This window comes from Triturus cristatus, chromosome 7 (assembly GCF_964204655.1).
Source record: "Triturus cristatus chromosome 7, aTriCri1.1, whole genome shotgun sequence".
NCBI classification, from domain to species: Eukaryota; Metazoa; Chordata; class Amphibia; order Caudata; family Salamandridae; genus Triturus; species Triturus cristatus.
This window is the reverse complement of record NC_140590.1, coordinates 1,325,832,090-1,325,855,871: the sequence shown is the minus strand read 5'-3', so window position 1 is coordinate 1,325,855,871 and position 23,782 is coordinate 1,325,832,090.

The window sequence follows — 23,782 nt, the reverse complement described above, 5'->3', positions numbered from 1 at the left end:
GCAGTGGCGGCACCCGTGCTTACTGCTTAAAAATAAACAAATAGAAAAAAACATTTGCAATGCAACAGCTTTCGCATTATTGAAAATTTGAGCTCTTGGCATTGCATTATTATTAGCAATGCCAAGAGCTCAAATTTCCAGTAAGGCGAGACCGATTGCATTGCAAGTGCTTGTTTCCATCTGTAAGTGTAAATAAACCATAACCATTGCAGTTCTGAGGACCCAAGAGACTGGAGGGTGGAAGGCTGAAGGTGTAATCAGCAACGCATATTTTACTGTAATAATTTTAATGAGTCTAACAGTGAATAAAAAAAATATTTTGGAGCAACTCGATGTTGATTTTCCCCAAGTGCCAAAGGTTAATACAACTCTTGCGAGCATTGCGTCAGCTTCTTTTTTAGCTTATAAGGAGTCTTCTCTTCCAGATGCTGTAGAGCACAAAGTAGAGAGTGCTTTAGAAAGAGGTTATTCAGCATTACACTTTTCTATAAGGACTGATAAGCATGCTGCTAATGCTTCCCAGGCAATGCTAAACACTTTTCAATTTCTCTCTGACTGTTTGAATGAGGGCAAAGATCCCACAGAGATTTTAGGAAAAATGGAGCAACTTTTTGTGTCGGATGCAATCTTTGATTTTTTCGGGTCTGTCATTGCAAGGAGGAGGTTGATGTAGCTGAAGCTGTGGAAGATTAAATTGGCACAGAGATTCTTGATGCAACCTCTATAACTTTTGGGTGTAAAATCATTTGATTCACAGTTGGATGATATGGTTACGCTTAAACAGCGACAGGACCTTTGGGCAGCAGCAAAGACTACTGGGCCCAGATCACCGGGCTGGTGGGGGCAAGAGCTATTTAGAACACTTCGTGCACTTGCTCTGCGGGATGCTTGAAACGCCGACAGTACCTTTGAGCAGAAGCAGGGACCATGGCTCCCAGACTACCTAGCTGGTGAAGGCAGAGCGGTGCAGCAATCACTTTTTTTATTGCACTTCATACCCCCACTGTGAGGAACACTTGAAATGCCCACAGGAAATTTGGCCAGCAGCAGGGACTACAGGTTCCAGACTACCTGGCTGGTGGGGGCGGAGCTGTGTAGCAAGTGCCTTTTAGTGTACTTCGTGCCCCTGCTGAGCGGGACGTACGCGTACCGTTCACAGGCACATGCCCGTGTGAAGACCAGGCCATAGTGCACTCACCACGTGCAAGTCGTTGTCCCCTACTGAAACAACTCCCAAGGAGAGAGAAAAAGGAGTTGAGTTAGACAACTGTGGTTGATGGGGTTCAACCAAGGTGAAGCCTTTTATTCACATAGCCACAGCGTATCAGTGAGAAATGATAACTATAGTTAAGCAGACATTATTTTCTAATAGAATACAGGATTAAAGATCAGTAAAATAGTTAAAAGTGTGTACAAGCAATTCAACAGTTTTCTCTGCTTTCCATTACAGTGCAACACTCAGGATGCAAAGTGCCAGAAGGCCCCATTTCGTTACCCATCTCCCATACCACTCATGCCCATACCAAGGGCATCTGGGAGATTATTGGCAAGCATACCTTAGTAGCAACTACCCTCCATCACACAGAGGGATGACCAATACCCCACAGTTGCATACCAACACATACACCAGGGCACCACATACTGCTCCGTCCCTGCCGGAATACCTCTCACCAGGCAGCTTCCCCCAAAATGTTCCACTCCAGCCATCCTGGAGTTAGGGCATGAAGGTCCATGACCGACCACAGGTCAGTTACCCCTTCCTGCCTGCCCAGTGGCCACAAAAATCAATGTCCCACCAAGGGTCAAGTCAGTACATCAGTCCAAAATTTTTCTGCAGCAAGAAATTCCTCCACTTCCACCTCTCTTCAGGTGTGGGTGGGTGGGTGTGTGATCCGGTAGCTGAGAGATGGTGTGTGTTGGGAAGAAAAATCCCCCGCCTCTCGAACCCTTAATTAATGCTCCTGTACCGGGCACCTCATGATTACTTCACAGCCCTCCTTTGCTCCGTGGCAATACAAACAAGAAACTGCACACCATGACTGCTGCCCGTGGAGCGACTAATGGCGCCCCACCTCTATTTGCAGGGGGCGCCTGGTCATAGTGCGCTCACAATGTGCAAAGTCATTGTCCCCCTACTGAAACAACTCCCAAGGAGAGAGAAAAAGGAGATTGACAACCTACGGGTCTATTATGATGTAGGGCGGATCGCCACCGCCATGCGGGTGGTGGCGATCCGCCCTACATCATACCCCACCCGCCACCCATTTCCCCCTGCCATATTAGCATGGCGGGGGGGACCCTGGCGGACGGGGTTTTCCGCCGGTCACACAGGTGACCGGGCGGAAAAGGGGCCTGATATGGTGGTGGTGTCTGCTAGACACCGCCATCCATATTAGGATGGCAGTGGAAAGCAGCCTTTCCGTGGTGGAAAGGGATGCGGTTGCCTCAGTTGGGGGCCCGTTGCGGGTCCCCAGGATGTTGGTGGGGTGGAGGGAGGGCACATGGTGGGTACCTATGGTACCCTCCAGCATTTGCATGAACGACGTGGCAGTCACCGCGCGGTGCCTGCCACGTTGTGCATGCAAATGCCTTTATTGTATTGCGGCAGGTGCTGCTGACAGCACCGCCCGCCGCAATACAAAAAATACGGGATGCGCCCGCCAGTGTAGCGGGCGCATCCTAATTGCCTATGCGGGACCGCTGCAAACTTAGCGTGCAATACCATTTCCTGGGACGATGGCGGGCAGGCAAAGTTCACCCGCTATCATAATAGACCCCATAGGTTAACGTGGTTCCAAACTTCTGAGTAGCCCCCTTTTTCTGCAGCTGGAAATTCTGCCACAGGCCAAAAAGGTCACTGGTGATCTCTCTCTCCCCCCCGCCACCACTGGAGGGCCTTGGTAACAGTCTCTAAATTAATTCGCCCAAGCTGTAATCGGTGCCCAGATTTTTTCCCCAAAAATTCTAGACCGCAATGCTCTAGTAGCAAAGGTGGCTTTCTCTTGATTATACACCCCCAAAAATCTGGCTAACCACATCTGAAAACTGGGCGGATGCGGATCTTTCCATTGTGCTGCTAGTATGATTCTAAAAACAGCCGTCCCTATAAAAAGACATGCCTCTTCTTCACGACTAAAACCTAGGGTATTATCATATTCGAGAATATAAAGTGTGCTAGAAAACACCATCTTATGTCCAAATACCTCCTCCCAGAATCCTAACACCATATTTTTAAGTGGTATTAGTGCATGGCAATCCGAAAACATATGAGAAAGAGTAGCCGGTCCTATTCCGCATCTTGGGCAGGAATCGTCTGTTCTTTTACCCCATAAAAACAGCTTGGCAGGAGTTAAATACAAATTAAAAATTGTCTTGTATAATTGTGCTTTCAAATTTGAGGATAAAAGCAGTTGAGATATTAAAACCAAACTCATGTCAATATCAATATCGGGGTTACGTAGTTTTTCGACCCATGAAGCTTCAACACTATCTAGATCGCTTGGAAGCTTCTCCTGGAGAGTATCATATATAGTTCCTATCCGAATAGGATCTCTAACAATGACATCCATAAATGGTACAGTTTCAAGAGGAATCGTATTGGACCCTAAGATAGAATTAATTTGAATAAACTTAAAGTAATCATTATTCGAAATTCCAAAAGTGCTTTGTATATTCAAAAACCTATGGCCTGTCCCAACCCCCAAAAAGTCACCAACTGTCTGTATCCCTGCTCTATCCCATTTTTTTGCAATTACATCATTAACATGTGATGGTAATATCGAGGATTGCCAAAGAGGTGTATATCTATTACATTTCGGGATTTCCATCAACTTAGCGGCCTGCCTCCAGACCTTCCATGCACTAATAATAATCCTCAGCTTGTTTTTTTTATAATATCTTACTTCGGTTTGCCTTAACAGGAGTCCCTGAGCTTCTTTCCCCAATGCTATTTCATAGATAGAAGGAATCACAGCATCTTGATTATCTTCATTCATCACAAGAAGAGGTACCATTTGTTGAAGAAGGGCGGCCCAATGGTATAGCCTCAAGTTCGGAGCAGCTAGCCCTCCTCTGTTTTGAGGAAGAGATAAATATTTCATTGACCTCCTGATTTTCCCATACTGCCATATAAAACTAGACATTTGGGACTCAAGCAATTTCATGATTTTTTCCTCTAAAAACAGGGGGATAGCCCGAAATAAATACAATATTTTAGGGAGTGTATTCATTTTTAAATAATGACATCTACCAATAATGGATAGATGTAGGTTATTTACCCTTAGAAGATCTTTAGTAATACTCTTAATTAGAGGATCATAGATCAAGTTGTTAATGTTTTCTATTTTCGCAGTGATGCACACTCCTAGATAGGTCGCATTTATTGCAATCCTGGGGTCAATAAATATAATATTTTCAGTACAGAGAATAACCGTTTTATCTCTATTTAGAGAATATACCGAATATTGTCCAAATTGACGTGTAATTCTTTCAATTTCAACAATAGCCTCAGCGGGGTCTGGTGTTAAAACTGCCACATCATCGGCATATGCTATAATTTTAGTCTCGTATTCCCCAACGATAACTGGCTTTATTTTCTGGCTGTATAATAGTCTAATGATCAGGGGGTTTATATATAGCGCAAACAAAATCGGGGAGCAAGGACACCCCTGTCTGGTGCCTCTTGAGATATTAATAGGTCTTGATTCACATCCCATCATTTGTAACTTGGCCCTGGGTTGTTGATACATGGCCTTTATGGAATTAATAAGTCCCGGCCCGAAATTACATTGTTCTAAAACTCCCCACAGAAATCTCCAAGACACCCGATCAAACGCTTTTTCAGCGTCGAGGAGGATCATTGACATCGGGTCTCCCGTCTTTGACATAACATCAAACAAGGTAATAGCCCTGCTGGTATGATCTGTTGTGCCTTTGCCCGGGACAAAGCCATCTTGCCACGGGGAGACCAGATGTTCAATAACCCTCCCGAGTCGATTAGCCATAATTTTTGCATATAATTTAGAGTCTGAATTGATCAGGGAGATCGGCCTGTACGATGTAGGTAAATCTGCTAGCTTGCCTTTCTTTGGGAAAACGATTATGTTAGTATCTCTCCAGGATTCAGGGGGGTTCCCGCTTGATTGTATACCGATAAACAGGTCAACTAAATATGGTAAAATTTGAATACCTAAAACTTTATAAAGTTCGAGGGGGATCTTGTCGGGACCAGCTGCTTTCCCTGAAGCTAAGCCTGATAGAGCTAATTGAAGCTCTGCAATGTCAATTTCTCTATCCAGATCTTCCCTAGTGTCATTATCAATTATTTTGATTCCTTCCGTATCTCTCATAAATTCCCTAATAAAAATTTCTATTTCATCTGAATTATCCTATTTATCCAGACCATCTGAACCTGCTGGGATATCGTTTTGATATAGCTTTTGATAATACTGTTGAAAAATTTCAACGATATCCCCAGTGTTCGTATATATTCCTGGCTGTTAGCTTTAATTGTAGTTATAGTGTTATATGTGGACTTCTGCCTAGTACGCATTGCCAATTGCTTCTCCACTCTATCTCCATTCTCATACAGCTTAGCTCGATGTGCTTGGAACGTCTCTGCTGCTTTCTGATTCAGCCAGCTGTTAAGTTCTGTTTTCAGGATAAGTATACGACACATACTGGACCCCGCCTCCCCACCATTTGATATTAAAGACGTATGTTTCTCTTCAGCTGTTATCAGTTCCTGCATCAGTACTTGCTGTTCCCTATTTTGTTTTTTCTGATGCCTTGCCACATAACTAATCGTTTCACCTCTGACGGCAGCTTTAAAACAGTCCCATACCGTTCCCCTCGATGCACTATAGCGATTCATATCAAAAAATTGTTGTGTCCAGTTTTTTATATATAAAATGTAGTCCTGATTAGATAATAATATCCTATCAAATGTCCAAGTAGTGCGAGGTCTAGTGAGATTATCTAATTGAAGCGACAGAGTCAAGGGATTATGGTCGGATAGTGGTTTCGGGAGTTTAGTGATCTCGGCATGATCAGCCAGGTCTGTTGTTGTAAGTATATAATCTATTCTTACATATTTACTGTGGGGATGTGAGAAATAGGTATACCCAGGATCTGAATGTTTTTTTTTAACCCATACGTCCACTAAGTAATGGATATCCATAAGTTGACAAATTGCTTTATGTACTTTCGGTTTTCTTCCCACATACCCTAAACAATTTATACTTTCATCTGGTAATCTCATAGAGATATTAAAATCTCCACAAAAAACCATCGATTTAGGCCAGAACACAAGTTCTGATTCAAGATCTTTAAATATTTGAGGGTCATCTAGGTTCGAGCCATAAACCGAGCAGACAGTTACGCCGGAAGTTAGTTCTATAATTGCCCATCTCCCAAGGGCATCAGCTTTTTTGCGCGATGTTGTTTGAATAGATGATTTCACTAGTATAGTTACTCCCCGAGTGTTAGATGTTTGTGTTGTACTAACAGCGATATCATATCCTCCAAATTTAAGCAGATTTTTTTTTCCCAGGATAGATGCGTCTCCTGTAAACAAACTATGTCAAAAGATTCTTGCTTAATTATTTGTCCTAGTCGATTTCTTTTATTTCTGTCGTTCAGCCCCGCCACATTCCAAGAACAAATTGTTAGTCTCCCCATTTTAAATTATTCATTAATCTCCCAGAGCTTATCATCTTGATTATACCAAATGAGTAAAAGAGCCTATATGTAAGTCTTACGTTGCTCATCAAAAAATGAACCAAAATCATCCTCATAGTTATTTGTTTTGCCACTACTTTCAAATTATTTATTGGAAATGCTTTTTTCCCCCCATTTTTCCACCCACACCCTCCCACACACCCTCCCTGTACATGACAGGCCCTCCCTCCCACCCAACACCCAGAGTGAGGCATACAGACACCAAGGTTTGTGATGGTCGTGCTCGGTACAACCAGAGCGTGTGCCGATTAAGTTTCACATTCACTGTGCAGAGTTCAATTAACCCCTTGTATTATTAAAGCAATAACAGTAACATCAGCAGAGGAGAGAAAACCGTCACATCAAAAGAAAGGAAAAAAAAAAAACCCAAAGACAAACGCAAGCTACTCTCTAACGTTTTGATCCTAGTTTTATAATTATGATTATAATTTCCTCCTTATCCCCTTTCCTTTTCTTTTTCTTTCTCTCCTTCCCTCCTTTCATACCCATTCCCTGCTCCCCTTTTTTTTTTTTAAACCCCAGAATTCCGTTTTCTATATTTCATTCTGTTCTTTTCTTCTTTTTCCTACCTCCTTTTCCCCTATTGTATCTACTTCAACTCTTCTACATACTCCTTTGCTTTTATTTCTGAGGTAAAGAACTTAGCTTCTCCTCCCCAGATCACCTTTAGCCATTCAGGATTATTTAGGTAGGCTTGAGCTTTTTTATCCTGAAAAGGTTTAATTAGCTGGTGCAGCCTCCAGCGCCTTTCAACAGTCGAGTGGCAAAAATCTGGGCGAACGAAGAACGAAATATCATTCCTCATTCGCCTAGACTCTGGCCTGGCTTTTTCAAAAACAGCCTGACGAAGCAGGAAATTACCAAAAAAGATAAGGATTGCACGAGGGTAAGCCCCAGGTTTCTGAGGTTGTCTTAAGGTAAATGGCATACGGTGAGCCCGTTGAATTTCTTTGGCCCAATCCCAGCTAGCAAGCTCGGGCATGGAATCACGAAACAGATCTATTACAAAAGAGCGAACATCCCCGCCTTCGGCCCCCTCGGGAACCCCCAGCAGCCGTAGGTTATTCCTTCGCTGGTAATTTTCAAATTCTTCCAATTTCCATTTGACATCTGTCAACTCGGCTTCATGAGAGCTCACCCTAGCTGCGACTGCTGCAGTCTCGGTCTCATTAGAAACAATCCTTGACTCAATCTCAGTCAAACGCTCACCAAAAGAGCTGCATGTCTTTGTTAGTCTGCGCGCTACTCCCTGGACTTTGCGCAAAGCAGTCTGTGCCTTACGCCAGTCCTGAGATGTTTCTTCCCGATGTGCGGCAATAGCTTGTAGGATAGTATCGAGGGCCGAAGGTGCAGGGTCTAGATGGATTGTGGGGTCAGATTGTTGTTGAGAAGTGGGAGTAGGGCAAGGGGTGATTAGTTGGCTAGTAGGTGAATAATCCCATGCTAAATCCTTCAAACCAGAATGAGTTTTTTTCTTTTTCAAAATCGTTTTTGAATTAATCCCAATCTCTCTATCCCTCTCCTCTGATCCGCTTTCGTAAATGGTGCATGAGGCGGATTCATCTGACTGCCCTGCCCCATCCGACCAGGAAAAACAATCGCTGGGATCTAGCTCGGTATCTAGCTCAGCGCCGCTCCCTACGCTCTCTATATTCTCATGAGCTGTGCGAGATTCAGCGCGCCATCAGAATCATTGCTGGCTATCATCTTGCGTTGGGTCTCCACCTCTAAACAGCCCCCACTGACACCCGTCCCGAAGGAGGAGAAAACCGAGACAGTCATACCTTCCTCTGCCCCTGACCTGCTAAGAACCGCAGCCAAGCCGTGAGCGTCAGGAGCGTCACGAGCGGCAGCAGCCTCACAGCCCCCACCCGACACGGAAGACGGAGATGAAGCTGCCGACTCGCCCCCACTTTCGGCATCCGTCTCTCTCACCAACGCCAGTGCAGGTACGACAGCTGCGGCCGGAGCTGCATTTCCGCATTCTCCAATCTTCCTCTCCCGACCCGGAAGCGGAGTTCTCTGGAACAGCTCGGCCACCGTAGGACCAATCTTTGCATTGCCCTCCTTAGGTTTGGCAGTGTTTCCACGTCCCGCTGCCTTGGGAGCTGGAGGAGCATCGCGAGACTCATCGGGGCATCTCACCGCCTTTCCTCCCGCCTCAACAGTCTCCCGCTGTGCAAGTCTTGCCACTCTCGCCTTCGCTGCAGCCGCCGCAGCCGACATCTTCGGTGCCATCCAGGCGCTCGGGCCAGCTTCAAGGTGGGTTGCTGGTGCTTCTTGTGTTCTTCCCCAATAGCGTAGAACGGTCAGTCCTCTTAGCGTTGCCAACCTTAATATTTTATATTTGCCCTCAGCGGGATATCCGCCAAAAGGGATCGGAGCCATTCAATCAGTAAGCACTGCACAGCATCTATCTCAGCCTTTCCATGCCGACATTGCTCTGGTTGACAGGCACTGCAGCCTCAAGCGACCGCCATCTTGCCTACATACCGGTGGAGTAAATTCCTAAAGTTTCAATCAGGCATCACAGGGTAGGACAGGAAAGTTCCAGGACCACCGGGAGGTAAGTCCCCCCTCCTTGCCAGCCCGTTGTCTGCACAAATAACACCCAACCCAGGGTTCAATCCGGTCCCAGTAGCCAATTCTGGCCTGGGGGTGATGAAAAGGACAAACAAGGACCACATTGGCACCCACTGATACCAATTTCTCTGCATCTCCTCCATCCCAGGAGGTTACCACCAATCTCAAATCTAGGGCACTGCATAGCGCACCAGCCCTGCCGGGGTAGATAAACCAAGGTACAGCCCCCAAAGTTCCATGCAGACATCACAGGATAGAGAATGAGAGTTCCAGGACAACCAGGAGGTCAGTCCCACCCCTCCCACCAACCCGTTGCCCACACAAATAACACCCCGCCCAGCAGTCAGTCCAGTCCCATAATCCAATTCTGTGTCAAGTATGCTTGAAGATGATTAGAGGACCACATTGGTACCCATTGGTACAAACGTCTCCACATCCCCTCCACCCCAGAGAGGTACCACAAAGATTTACCGTTTATATAATTAAACAGCTGTAATCTGCCGCAAAATGCCCTGTTTGGCTGCATCATATATGCGTACCAACATCAAAAAATATGTGCCAGAGACACAAATAATATAGAAACAGGTTCTTGTTACAGTATTATAATGTAACACCATTTTTAGTTTTTTACATATAATAAATGATCTACATATCTTAAATATTTCAAAAATCAGAAATAATTTTGAATCACAAATGAGTTTTTTTAATCTCTTGAAATGGACATTAATGTGCCTTAACATATTATCATATATTGTGGAGATGCAGCCAAAGTGTGTATATTTGTGGGAAAGGTCATACAAATCACAACCCATATTTGCAGTGATAAAATACAATTGTAAAGCTTACACAGGCTACCTTACTAATGCCTCTAAAGTAACCCATCTGTATGCTACAATAATGTCTAAGTAATATACTGATGTCAAATAGATCAGATATCCTGCGTCATTTCTCACACAAATGTGTTTTTTTTTTTAAATTATTTTACCTTAGACCCGGGCACAATACAGCTGTGACTGTTATGTACTAAAGCAAAGCAAACACAAAGAGAGGATGGAAGGAGCGCTGAAACTTTTCCGACACTCACCCGAGTCACAGATCTGTGTTGAATTCATTAACGTTCTTCAGCTCACTTCGCCACCCCAGTTAAGACCCAGCCATATGCAAATCAGTCTTGACCTTGTTCCTCATGGGAACAGTCCAGCCCGAACTGCCAAGCCAGGTCTTCCCTGGACCGGAAACAAGCATCTTGGGACCATGAGCCAGGCTAGCTTGAATCCAGTGGCAAATTGAGCAAGGGCATACCCTGCCAACTTAGGGTGAACAAAGCAAACACAAGGAGATGATGGACGGAGCACTGAAACTTTCTATGTCAGGCCTCGCATAGAATGTGCATTTGTGCTTTTGTCTAACCATGTGAGTAGGGTGGCAGTAGGTGAATTGGAAACTTCATTTTAGTCTCACTGCCAACTATACGAATGAACTCTGCCTCAGTTCACATCACTAAATATTCTTGCCCTAGGGTGCGGTCCATGCTCGCAACTAACTTGAAATTCTCTACTTGCCACTGTGGGTGTAGATGGTAGCACTGGTATTCCCAGGACAGAATATAATATTAGTTTGCAAAGCAGCTTTCAAGAGTTTGTAGCATAACTGCGAAATGTCTTCAGCCCTCTTGCATCATTTAAGTAACGTGGTACAATCATCAGCAATTGTATTATAAAATTACAATTTGTTCAACTTCCATCATCTGAAGTAATTGGTTTTTGAAAGCTTGGTGTACTCCGTTCATAACGCTGCCTGAAAAGCAAAAGATTGTTTCAGTGACCTATTGAAGCCAGCAGGCCGTACTTAATTTATGGGACCGAGGAGTTCTTCGTTCATCCCCAGAACCTTTAGATCTAAAAGTTTCTTGTGTGCCTGTCTGTCAAAGGCACGGCATTAATAATGCTGTATTACCCCTTCCCGCTGATCCAACAGCTCCAAATAAGTACCACCCTAATTCTGTTACCTGTTGAACTGGCTGAAGAGAGGATACACTTGAAAACGAACAGTGGTATGCTGTTAAGGAAATGGCGTTGCAAGGGTGAGGTCACCCACTATCTGTGTTTCAACAATTTATCTATTTTATGGTGCTGTAAGGTGGGGAGAACCACTAGCCTTCCCAAATTTGTGTAGCAAAAGCCACACTTCCAGTACAGTGATGCAGTGGAGTTTACCAACTATACATACATACACACAACACTCATTTGGGCCCATAAACATTCATACATTCAATGAGCTAGTAAATATCCACTGGACATCAATTTTGATTTACCTTAGAGAACCTTTACACCAGTATTCTTACCAACCCTGTCTCCTAAGTAAATGTACCTGTCGAAAGATCTAGTAGTAGATTAGAATAGTGAGGAAACGATAAAAGTAATAACAATAAATTCAACTTTTTCAAAGAACCACAGACTCGGTAGGAGTTTTAAAGGTTTATCTGAATTAATAATTTTGTGAGTCAAATCAAATACACGTAGATACATTAAGATTCTACATCAGGAAAAGTAGTTCAATTAGTTTATAATTCAATTCACATTAATTAATCTCATGTGATGACAGTACCTGAGGAGAGAAAGAACAGAGAGCAAATACAAAGCACAATCCCACAGAACTATATTTACCTAGAATGGTGTGAGGACCTAGACATCAGAGTATCAAGGATTCAGGACAGGTTCATGACCGAGAAGGTGACCTCTTCTAGTGTAACGCCAGCGTTACACCCCTCTTTGGTGCTACTCTCTCCGGCTCGGGCTCGTCCGGACCCCTTCCTAGATGTGCCTCCTCTGTTGTTCCGCGATCTTTCCCTAGTGTTGGATTCTTCAATCAGATTGCAGCAGAATCGGGCAGCATCTTAGCATAGCATTGGCATCAAGTGGGTCAAGTGTGTCTAAATAACTAGAACTTACTTCTGTTATACCAATTCAAATGTATGATCCACCCCCAAATGTTTCAATTCCATGTACACCCCTCAATTTGATTGGGCCAGGCAATGGGGTGAGGACATCACACCATACTAAGTGCAATACTTTTCTTTGGTTCTATTGTCTAATTCCCCGCCCCTTAATTTTAATACCCACAAGCTTCGTTTCCACAAGCATTTCATATGTTGATCGATAATTCTGTAATACAATGTTTCGGGTTCTTCCTCTCGTAGGGTCAGGAGTTGATCTTCCCATGTCTTTGCCGAGCACATGGATTGGCAGCCATTCAATAGTTTCATTAGTTTCAGAACAAGGAGGTTGCGCACATGCATAGTTGACAAAAAAGAATAAGGACATCGCTCACCCCCCAAGGCCCAAATGCGAGCTATTAATAAAGTCAGAGAAGAACATGTTAGAATACAAAATTAAATGAATTCACTGTATACCACTTACTTCTACTCTAACCCCATTTACTTAATATTTATTTTGCATTTATGTCTTAGTAAAACTTGCATAGGTTAGTTTCAGCACGGCATGCGCGTTAATGCGAGGTTTTCGAGCAGCCATGTTAAAAGCTATTGCGCAGCTGCAAAGATTTCCCACCAAGCTAAAGAAGACGTCATACTACGTAGATGTAGTAGACGCATGCGCAGAAGAGTTCCCTCATTTTTGGCGGCCATTTTAAGGACACTCGGGTTACTCATTAGTAAAGCACATAGAAAAGCTTCCCCTACATACAAGATGTAAAATGTAATGCAAAATTAGTACTTACAAACAGGTTGGTTATAATGTTACAGGTTATTCGAGAGGATTGCATTCGAGCAAGTTTCTTTTTATACAAAACCTGGCTCCATCAATCCCCTCTCTGATGGCATTTTATGCCATCACTAGCTTCTATTAAATCAGATGCCAACTTTAGCATTCCACCATTTCGATTTCTTCAAATCTTTTATTCCCTCCTTTATCTTTCTTAAATTGTGATCCTTTCATTCTTTTGTAGATATTTCCCTTTAATTCTTCAAGTCGTATTTCGTCTAATTTTCTTTTCCTACACTTCTCATTCACTCATACCTTCTTCTTTTTCCACTGCATTTGTGGCAACACATTATCATCAAAAATAACAAAGTTATGCCCATGATTGGCAATAATATTTGACCTAAGATACTCTTACCTATGTTAGAAAACCAACTACTAATAGTGGAAAAACTATTCGTTATTTTCTTTCATACACTGTCAACCTCCAGTGGTTTCAGTTCTTCTTCCAAATGCGTAATATTTTTAATATACCTTCCAATTTCTACACTTTTGTCAGGTATATATGTGCAACAATGTTGTGCTTTCAACATTTTACAGACTCCACCCTCTTTTGCTAATAAGATATCAAGGGCAAGTCGATTTTGCAAAACCATAGATCTAACTGCAACTAAATCTGAATGGATCAGTAAAAATCCTCCAGCAGTGTCATTAGATAACCAATCAACTACTGTTGACAATTGACAGATTTTTCGAGAATTCAGCAGAACTCCCACTGAAGGCATCAATGCACCAAATATATCCCCTACTATTTCCCAAAAACTAGCAGGTACATGAATCAATGTAGGCTTTTGCGATTCCTTAATTGCGATTATTAAGGAATCGCAATTAAGGAATTGCAAAAGCCTATGCATGTAGGAATCGCTATAAAATTAGCGATTCCCAAACTTTCCTTAATTGCGACTCGCAAATTGCGAGTCAAAATTAAGGAATGCCTTCCAATTCATTCCTATGGGCCTACAGGCCCATAGAAATGAATGGGAGATTGCATGCGCAATTTGCAAGTATCAATAGGTACTCGCAAATTGTGCATGCAATTTCAAGGGTGCGAGGGTGTCAAAAGGATACCCTGTTGCACCCCTGAAAATGATCTTTGCACACATGTTGCGCGCACACATGCCCCAAGGGCATGTGTGTGTGTAACCCACAACTTTGAAAAATGCACTTTAGTGCATTTTTCAAAGTTTTTGCAAATTACCATCAAGTACAAATTGATGGTAATTTGCGCCCCCATGAGCAAAATCACAATTTGCGATTCTATCATGCATTGCATTTAAGGAATGGCAATTTGCGATTCCTTAAATGCAATTGCAATTTAACAAATCTCAATAATTTGCAATTTCTTAAATTGCGAGAGGCTGACAGGTTGATGCATCGAGAAGCCCTTTTTGCGGGCGCAAACTGCCGATTTTTTGCGAATCGCACCGTTTACGCTCGGTTGATGCATGTGCCTGACGCTTTTTTATATCGGGTTAGTCCATTACTGTCATTATTGTTTACAGTGATTCTTTTAACATGATAAACCTTAGGGAATACTATTCCGAAATAGCAACTCCCGTACCAGTGAGCAGGCAATCTAAAATAGGCTTTGTTTCCACAAATATAATAAATTCCAGGAAATACTGAATCAGTTCCTCCTTTTAGTCTCCAACCCCCAATTACTAAGAAGTTATGTTCACATTCACTGGAACCAATAAATGCATTGTTATATTCTGTTTTTAGTCTATGGAGACAGATTTTCCCCTTCTTTTCAAAATCCAGTGACATAGCAGCATGAGTCTTGCCAGTTACAAAAAGGTCTTCCCTTTCAGCCCATTTAGGTATCTGAGGTTTCAGTTCTGAGGCCCTTCTTTGGAAATCCTGTCTCCTTTGTTCTACTAAGTTCAAAAATATATTTTCTTCTTCATGCAATTTACATGTTAGGTTGCATTTGTGTGCATCGGCTATATATATTGTATTCATTGTTAGGAAATATTCACCCATGAATTATGAGCCTCTAGTACTAAGGACAGGGTTCATGCTCTTTCTCATAGGGACTTCTGAAAATATTACATCTACATTTGAATAATAATACTGCAGTTTTCCAGTTCTATAAAATAAACTAGCTAATACACTACATGAAATACCATATGTCAAAGGTAAGTGATGATAAGTTACCCCTTCAGCTACTGAATTTCATGCAAACATAACAATCACTAACCTCCATTGTTTCTATATAATGTGCTAAGATATTTGCAAATACATTTAAATCAGTTTCGTTTTTGTCTACAGTATGGTGTAAATCTAACTCGTCTGGTGTTTCTAAATCTACTCTGTCTCCTTTAATGTTTGCTACTTCCGTATGTGCATTAGTACTATTCTGTTTGTCAGTAACCATCAAATAGGGAATAGCTATTGCTAATATTACCCATATTATGAAAACGAATAATAAGCTACATATACAGATCCTACAACACTTCTTTATACAACTTTGTTTTGGTTTTCCAATAACTTTATCGTCAGACATTTTGGACAAGAAGATTTTTCTCTTCTTTAATTCAGAACTTGGTATGAGATTACACTTTAAGCGTCTTCTCTCCCTTTCAAGTCGGTCTCACTTCTTCATCAATTTGTTCGTCGTTCAGCTCTTCATCCCTTTCTTCATTAAAGTCGAGATTTTCAAAATCTTCAAGAATGACATATAGCATAGGGGAGAAAAGAAAAAAAAAATACTTGTCCGATATGTAAATTGTACGGCAATCAGGATTAAAACGAGTCTAGTAGAAAAGTAACCTAATGTCTGAGTTAAAGATATTAACATGGAATGTGAATGGTCTAAGAACGAAGGGTCGGAGACAGAAGATTTTTGAGTACCTTAAGCGAGCATCCCTAGACATAATTATTCTACAGGAAACCCGTCTTCTCAGGGAAGAATGGCTCGAGTGTATAAAGAATGAAAATTGGATTGGAGAAACAGTCTGCACAACTCAGTCGTGCAATATCAAGGGGGTTTCAATCATTTTGTGTAAATCTCCATATTGTACTTTGGTTACGCAGAAGGCAGACACAAGAGGCAGATGGGCCATAGCCAATATTAAATTCCAAGACTGCGCAATGTCTATTGTGGGTTACTATGGCCCCAATACGGACGACCCCGAGCCCTTGTCCTCCTTGTATGCTCAATTGATAATGTTACACACATCTATTGTTTTGGGAGGAGACTTCAATATCCTCTTAGATCCAAAAATGGACAGACATCCCCCCAGTAAATTTAATAACCTACCCAAGATGCGGCAATGTTTGTCCACACTTATGGAAGATCTGAGCTTAATTGACATATGGAGAACTAGGGGTAATCAAACAAATAAATATACTTAAAAGAACTACAAATACGGACATACCTCCAGAATAGACTTTTTTTTGATCGATAAAGCTTTAAACAATAGAGTTAATCTAGTGCGACATAATCCTGCACATTTATCAGAACACTCTTCAGTACAATTAAACATAGATTGTGGGCGACTCAAGAGTGAAAGGAGGTGGTCACTAGATCGATCTCTTTTACTAGATCCAAAGGTCATTGATAGCTTGAGAATAACAACTGAAAATTATTTTAAGGACAATAGTGGGGGAGAAGTCTCATATATTACAGTGTGGGAGGCTTTTAAAGCAGTTATTAGAGGGACAATAATCAGCATAGCAGCGGGTAAAAACAAAATCAAGAACTCTGAAATTAGGAGGTTGGAATCGGACTTATTAGAACTACAGATACAAATAGACGGCTCAACATCAGAAGAAGATAAAAAAAAAAAAAAAATGAGAGTTTGGCAAAGAAACAAGAACTGTCAGTGTTCTTAGACACAAGGATAAGAGAAAGATGGCAAGCTAGCTCTCTAGCCAATTATGAATGGGGAGAGAACTGTGGGAGATTCTTAGCTTGGAAGCTTAAGTCCGACTCCAATAGAAATAAAATAAATGCTATCCATAAAGAAAATAGCACTTTGCTGATGGAGGATAAAGTAGGCATAGAAGAGGCTTTTGAGTCTTTTTTCCAGACTCTATATAGGGAGGACTTGATACCTCGGTTGAAGTCAATTGAAGCTTACCTGAATAAATCCTTAACTCCCAAACTCGATAGCGTTTCCTGTTGTACTCTGAACGAGCAAATCACCCAGAAGGAGGTACTAGATGTTTTGAATAATCTTAAGAGAAATAAAGCGGCAGGCCCAGACGCTCTTCCAAATGAAATCTATATTGTTTTAAAAGATCTATTAGCCCCTGTATTGACTAATCTATTTAATACCATTTTTCTCGAGGAGCATCCAATCCCTAGATCTTGGAACGAAGCCACGATTAGCCTGATCTTAAAACCTGGGAAAGATCCTACTTATTGCGAGTCGTACAGACCAATCTCGCTTCTTAATTCCGATTATAAAGTGTATAGTCAGATATTGGCCATGAGACTTGGATCTCTCTTTAACAAATTAATACATGAAGATCAAAAAGGTTTTATTAGAGGGAGACAATTACACGACCTAACGCATCAACTGATAGGAGCTATTGATATAGCAACTCATGAGAAGGTACCTTTAGCAATATTTACCTACGATGCGGCCAAAGCCTTTGACCGCGTTAACTGGTTGTATTTACACCAAATTATCACATTCTACAATCTAGGCCAGCATTTTGCTGAGGCGATAGTAAATATCTATACTGCCCCGACTGGGAAAATATTGGTAAATGGCGCCACAACTAACAGTGTTCAAATTAAGAGGGGCACTAGACAGGGGTGTCCCCTTTCCCCCTTACTCTTTAACTTATATATAGAGCCCCTGGCCAACATGATTCGGGCCTCTAACGATCTCACCTCCTTTAGTTTCAACAATTGGGAGAAGAGAGTGGCACTATTTGCCGATGACCTGATGGTCTATTCAAATAAGTTAACAGAGACATCTATCATTATGAATGATATGTTGACAAAATTTGGGGAGATCTCTGGGTAAAAATAAACCAACAAAAGACAGAGATCATGCAGTGGAACCTACCCCCTTCCCAATACGACGTTAAGAGGGAAATCCGATATCTAGGGATACAAATTCAAGAAAATATCGACGAAATTGCCCAAGGGAACTTGATGTTAAAAATTAAAGAAATGAGGAGACTATTTAAATCATGGTCATGCCTATCTCTGTCCTTCATAGGAAGAGTCAACGTAGTAAAAATGACTATTTTGCCTAAGTTTACCTTTGTTTTCAACGCGATTCCCTTGGAGTTCAATACATTGCAAATAAAGAAGATCCAAAGTGAGCTCAGCTCCTTTATCTGGGCATCTAAAACATCCAGGATAGCATGGAAAAACCTGAGTCAAAAAAAACATCGAGGTGGGATAGCTAGTCCAGACCTCTTGATGTATTATAGGGCCTTTCACTTTAAAAACATAAGACATCTTTTTCTAGATCATGCCTCGTACCCTTTCTACTGGAAAGCAATAACCAACCATACTAACTGTTTGTACAAATTTGGTCACCCCAGATTCTTCAAAATAATAAAATTAAAGGTACTGCGAGCAGCATGCAAAACTTGGTCCGACATAAGGAAAATTTGGAACTACCCATATTACAGTCCACAAGCCCCGATATGGAATTCTCCCGGTACTCCGGAATGTTTGCAAGACTCTTTAGCTCTTCCATTGAAAAGATCTGGAATAACAGTATGGGGTGATCTCTTAGAAAACGGTATGTTAAAATCATGGGAAGATCTGGCGATGCTAACTATGAATGGAATCTCGAGGTTCAAATTCTATCAATTGACTAACTGGGTTAAATCGCAAGTCATCGGACCAGAGCACTCCACAATTACAGGTGATAATCTTCATAAAACCCCGGGAAAGAAAGAAGTCGCGAAGTGGTATTGGTCTCTGGTGGAGAAGGAGGAAACGGATTACGATTTTCCAGATTATAAATGGAAGAAGATCTTTCCGGCTGAAGACCTACAACAGGCTTGGCAAGTATCTTATACTTACTTGTGGTATACTACTATCTTTGCACCATTGAGGAAAAATCATTTGTTCACCCTACATAGGTCGTATTGGACCCCGGGGAAGCTTTCCAAAATGAGTATCCAGATAAAGAAAAAATGTCCAAAATGCGGTGAGGAAGAAGCAAATGATATCCATATGTTTTACTCTTGTCCTCAACTTGGCCAGTTCTGGAATGAAGTAGGCAAGCTTATTGGTAAATGCTTAAATCTGGCCTTTAAGGTAAGATCTTTCTCTGTTATATTTGGCATTTTGGGTATTTTAGACTGTGGTAAAATTAATTTAACAAAAAATCAGAAACATTTTTTATTTGTACTTATAATGATAGCAAGACGTGAAATTCGTTTAAAATGGATACTTCCCGTTCCTCCAAAGATTCACGAATGGGTGGGGTGGGTACACAAATTCACGTCTTTGGATAAATCTAGAGGAGTATGCAAACGTACCGAGCATTGGGATCTATGGGATAATCTTAGATGGTAGGGTAGGAAGGGTTGTCCAATGATTTAATATCGCGATCAAAACCGTGGGCTCATAGATGCAGTAACCTAAATTTTTGATCTATGAAATTAGTGGTATTGAAGCAAGGCCTCAAATTCTACTCCAAGGGCGCCTAAACTCAAGAGGACCTGATTGCACTTCATTTATCAAGATCGCATAAATGAGGAAAAAAAAAAAAAAAAAAAATGACATATGTCCACTCAGAACCTTCAGCGTTTGACTCCTTCGTTTTGGTGTTACTATGGAAGGTCCAGATTGACTAGATACTTCGTTTACTTGATCAGGTTCTTCACTGATTGTCTTAAGACTGTATCTCAGTCTCTTGATAATTCTTGGCCAATTATCACCTTTTCGACGTTTCTTAAATTTCACTGCACTGCTAGGTTCTTCAAGGTTTCTTCCAGGAAGAACAGAAGAGTGAAGAAAGTCATAGCTTTTTTAAATGAAGATTGGTTTCGAGGCTAACCGTTTTGGATTCATGAAAAGAAATGTTCTGATTTGGGAATCTCACGTTTTGGGGAACAAACGGAATGTATCTCGCCTCAGCTTCCACGATTTTGTAGCACAGCATGATTACACCCAAAGTGTTTTATGTTACATTTGCAATCACATTTTACTACACAATTGTGGGTTCAAGTGAGGTTTAAAAATTTCACCCAAAAACATCTAAATTCAGCAGATTATACATTGAAGTAAAAAAATATAAAGACATGAATACATTATACCAATAGAAAAGGTACAAAATTAGGAAATGCCATAACAAATACCATGGAGGAAACACACTTCCGATAATATGCTATTAAACTATATAAGGACCTGAATAATGTATACAGTAGTTGGCTGCACAAACCCCAGAAACCTTCCATGGCTTAACATGCACTTTACAAATGTCATAAAAGCTCCTGAAACATTGGTGCCATTGGAATGTCCAAAATAAAAAAAAAAAATTTTATTAAATAAAATAAACAAAATAACAAGAATCTCTCTTACTTGAGGATATGGGCAGGCAATAAGGCACAAAAGTAAATAGTCTGGATTGTATCAACATAAATGAATGAGACAAAACACCAGTTTCTGAGCAGGTCAAGCATTCCAAAGCAGATTTTGTGGTTTAAATGCTTCATCAGTGAGGGTTTGGATAGAAAAGTCTGACCTGAAATGTTTTAGAGAATATATGAATTGTTACTCAAATGATGTGTTGTCCTCTCTTGGAGATTATATTTTTTTCTTGGCACCATTCGGTATTATTACTAGCATTTTTGTTTGCAAATATTATTTTTGGAGATTAACGTGTAATAAAATCCCTTGTCAAAATGATGTGTAATGTCTTATCTAAAAAATAATTTTGTTTTAACTGACAACTATGCACTGTGTGGAGACAAAATACATTAAATGTAATTTCTCAACATAGTCAATAACATTTTGACTAACTAAAATTGAGGGCTACGTGTTTGTGTGTTATTTTCTACATCATATTCAACTTCAAGATTCAAAGTACTGGTGAATTTTTTGAGAGGTTAAACCAGTACTAAGCAATGAATCACTTTTATCGTTTATTGCCTGATAAATTGTATTAGAAGTTTGATTTGAGAGGTGGGCAAATGTATACCGCTGACTACATTTGAATATATGAAGAGGGATTATTATGGCGACTTCTTTACATACCATCAAATGCCGCTTCTAAGTGCTGTAAGTAAAGGTGTTACTATTATCCAATTCAATTGAACTCACGTTCCCAACATCAGAAGGAAGAAAGGCTAAGTTGGCATTAAAACTTATTTCCAATAGATCGCAGCAGAGAGCAATGAATTCACTGAGCCATCTTGTCATGTAGGGAAACTCGTTCTTCAAAATATATTCTAGGCAAATAGTGTGAATTCATGGATTTGTTCAGTTAGTTTGCAGCAAAGAAAGATCTTATAAAATGGTGAGCCTAATACTGTGAGCCTAATACTGAATGTAATTTATTTATATATACTTCACTCATACCACTGAAAGATATAGAAATGGCAGGGTCTTACCGCAGGCATTTCTCTGATACGTGGAGATCTGACAATAAAATTCTAAATTAAGTATCCAAGATGTTTTGTTTGTTGTGCAGATGTTGCTACAGTCATCAAACAGATAAAACATAGGGACACAAAAATTAAGATTGAACTTTAAAACATTCTAAATATTTAGACATGCAGCAAGTCCTCACTTTATTTGCTTTGCACCGGATGTCTATACCCATTACTGTTCGAAGAAAACATGCCCAGGGAGTTGGTGTGTTGGATACAGCAAGATTCCACTGTGATCGCTCAGTAGGACAAAACGTATTTCCTAGAGACCCCTCAAATACAGTCTCCAGGGATCGTGTAGGCAAGTAAGCTGAGGACGGCCTTGATGAAGGTTTGACTACAGGCCCCTCATCCCTGGCAAAGACCATGATGCAATAGTATAGTGTCCTAAATATACGGGACGACTCATTTGTATGTATATTAGGTTCATGCGCACGGCATGCGACCCAGTGTTTCCTTATCAGAGGATCTAGATGAGTGGTACTATTGGGACTAGTTTCCTGGTAAGTCCTGAAGTAAAGCCAATAGGGGAATGGCTCAAAACATGTTGCCTGCTTATTTCTGAAGCAAACGGACTCATAAAAGTCCGTGCCTTCAGTCATAACCACTGATTGTAACCTTACCGGCTAGGGGCGGGAATAAAACATTTGTCCTACTAGTCAGGTATTTTTAACTCTATCATTCTCATTTAACACACCAAAAAGTGCTCCTGTGTAATCGCTTAGTCGTAGTACGCCTCAATCCGTAGAGGAGTGGGATGAACCCCAATGATGAGGCATGCCACCAAGAGGCAACCCTGGTGGATGAGGTGTCTCTAGAAAAAAAGTTTTTTTCCTACTGAGCAATCACAGTGGAATCTCAGTGTATCCAACACCCAACTCCCTGGGCAGGTTTTCTTCGAATCTTTCAATTTGTGTGTCAAACGTATCTGTAAGGAGGATAAACCTAGCCCCTACCTCTACCTCCCCTCATTTGTTTGTAGCATATACCCGATACTGGGCAAAAGCTTTCCTTTCTCAACCAAATCAGAGAGGTTAAGGCAGGACTGCTTCAGCCAGAGGCTCACTGGCCAGCTCTCCTCTCAATCACTTCCTGTTATCCCGCTACGACATTCTAATTTTACAATTCTCTTGCTAAGCTGAGACTAGATGAAGTAAGAGACGATCTATGGAGAAAGAGATCCCCAGGGCAAACTCATTTGCACTTTCTTACAAATATCCAAAAGGCTTTGAGGGTGACAACGTATTCATCCCTGTTAGACCTGTCAACCTTAGGGTGGTCTTCCCCCAAACCTTTTTGCTTGCTTGCCTCCAATGTTGCTGAATTCGTTTTTGTTGGCCATAGGACTCTGTGCACATTACCACTGCTAACCTGTGCTAAAGTGCTTGTGTTCACTCCCCTAAACCTGATTTGATTGGCATGCATCTGATTGGCATACTTAGTTTACTTGCAACTCCCTTGTAGAGTGGTATAGTATATACGCAGGGCCTGAAAATTAAATGCTACCAGTGGACCTGCAGCACTTATTATGCCACCCACCTAAGTAGCACTTTGAAACTTGTCCAAGGCCTGCCATTGCACCCTGAATGCAGTGTCACAATGCCATGTCGACCTGGCATGTAAAACCCCTTGCCAAGTGTGAGAAGTTAGCCTGATATATGCTGTCCACTAGTTATAGTGGGCACCTTGTATCAGTCCAAACAACCCCTTATGGTGATAGGTTAAAGACAACCTTTATTGAAAGCTATCCTAGTGGTAGCTATGAAAGTCAAGGTTGGAAATTAAGAGTTAAGGACACTTAATCAATCAATCAATCAATCAATCACAATAATTTGTAAAGCACGCTACTCACCCGTGAGGGTCTCAAGGCGCTGAGAGGGGGGGGAGTCGGCTTTGTTGAAGATGTGGTGTGGGCAGGGGTCGGTGGGGGAGCCGGAGTGGATGGTGTTCATCAGGTGGGTGGTGTCTTCGGTGCTGACAGGGGTCCAGGTGCAGAGGGTGGTGTTTGGGGGCACTGGTTCGGTGGTTGGGTGCGCGGCCTGTGCGCCGAAGCTGTTGTGAATGTCGGCGATCTTGCGGTGGAAGAACGAGGCGAGAGAGTCGCA